Source organism: Amblyomma mixtum, chromosome 3 (genome assembly GCF_055824585.1).
Source record: "Amblyomma mixtum isolate Tamu chromosome 3, ASM5582458v1, whole genome shotgun sequence".
Taxonomy (NCBI): domain Eukaryota; kingdom Metazoa; phylum Arthropoda; class Arachnida; order Ixodida; family Ixodidae; genus Amblyomma; species Amblyomma mixtum.
In genome coordinates this window covers 329,447,258-329,448,979 of record NC_143014.1, presented here as the reverse complement: position 1 = coordinate 329,448,979, position 1,722 = coordinate 329,447,258, and the positions used below count along the sequence as shown (strand labels likewise).

The following is a 1,722-nucleotide window of genomic DNA, read 5'->3' as shown; positions in this document are numbered from 1 at the left end:
TTCGGTTTCAACGCGCGCAGTTTGAATGGCTGCATGCGCTGCGCCTCGCTGCCTGGGACGACTTCCGGTTCCGGTTTCAGGGGCGCGTGGTTTGAATGTTAGCATACGCCGCGCCCCGCTGCGCCGTTGGCAGCGTATAATTAAATAGATTTCGAGTGCTTTTGACCAGCCATGAACGCAGCTGCATCACAGCCTTTGCCAAATATTAGCACTCCACAAAAGACACCAGGTTTTGAGTGAAATGAGAACATTTATTTTGTGCAACATAAACAAGGCCGTGGGATGCGGAAGATGGTTCCTGGCCTCCTGCTCAAGGTGATCCTGTTGCGGCACCACGGCACACAGCAGGTGTTGCCGACGGGTGGCATCACCTGAAAAATTCGCAAGTATGGTCATTCTCAGTCACCTTATATTGTAACTCTGTAAACAGTGAAAAGGTGCGAAAGCGGCGAGGGAACGAAATTACGAGCGGAGTAAACATGTTTTTGCGAAACTCGCGTGCTGAACGTCGTTGCGCAAAGTACAATACACATACCGTACTACACGGCAGATACCAATCAGCTTTTTGCAAGCATTTCTACATTCCCCGACGTTATTGTCTACCTTCTAAAACCTAGGTGGACAGCAGAGTACGCGGTTTGTTCGAGAATATTTCGTACAAAGACGGCCACAACACGGACTACGAACCAGAAGTACACAATGTGTTAGGGGCACTGAGAAATACACGGGTGCAACGTATGTTTTAAGAAGCATAGAAAATTAAACTATCGACGCAACAGTTCTTGGTTTTCAAGCTCTTTAGAGTTTAGAAAGCCCGACGCGTTGCCTTTTTTTGCCGGTTTTCAAAAGCGCATCCCTGTGTTGTCAATGCACGGGCGAAATGTGCGTTTCCACGAGCGTAGATAACGGACTCTTTCACACGTACTACATACATACATACGTACTACAAGAGTAAGGTTTTTGAGCTTTTCGTGCGTCATCTTTTTTTTCCACCAGTCTTGAAAACTACGGTCCCGTACTTGCTGCGCGGGAACGGTCGTCTTCGCCGTTCGCCCACTTTCAAAAAAGTACATTTTAACCTTACACCGACAAATGTCACCCATAAGAAGTTACATATTGTCGGGGGCCATACAAAAACGTGACGTCCCGAGAAAGCGCGAAACCAAGCAAAACTAACCGCTAGGCACAGCGCGTCGGGCCACAGGCCGTGGGCAGGTTTTTTTTTTTTTTGTTTCTACGCACCGACCGGCGAGGCTGCATCACGCAGCATCATGCCTCCCGCCGCTCCCGCCACGGCGTAGCATGACACAGCGTGCGCGCGCCCTTCACAACTGCGCCGGCGTACTAAGCTAGAGTGCTCGAAATGCAGCGTAATTTTGCAAAAACAAAACATTCCTTCCTTGACGTTGTCACAAACTGCAAGAATGCCGTGAACAACAGCCGGCTGGCCACAGAGCGAGCGCGCCGCTTCACGAACTGCAGACAGGCAACGGCGGCCGGCGCGGCCGCCTAAATTGCATGCAATACAGCGTACTTCCACAAATAAACATTTCTCACCTTGCCGCCGTCATAAACAGGAGGAGTTCTGCGTCGAAGGGCAAGAGAGACGAAAAAAATTGCGGTCTGCCCGCACGAACAAATACGCCGCACGCTTTCACGCGCACAAAACAGCCCCATGACGCTTCGTTGTCTGCCACTCGGATGGGTCTGAGCCGCCGCGCC

At 50.8% G+C, this 1,722-nt stretch overlaps 1 long non-coding RNA gene across 1 annotated transcript; it reads right to left on the bottom strand.

The window, feature by feature from the left end:
- Positions 1–230: 230 nt before the first annotated feature.
- On the bottom strand, positions 231–1,722 carry LOC149355917 (uncharacterized). Its single transcript, XR_016289771.1, has 2 exons — positions 1,558–1,722; positions 231–371 (listed from the first exon to the last, which is right to left on the bottom strand). It is a non-coding gene; the product is annotated as an uncharacterized LOC149355917 (long non-coding RNA).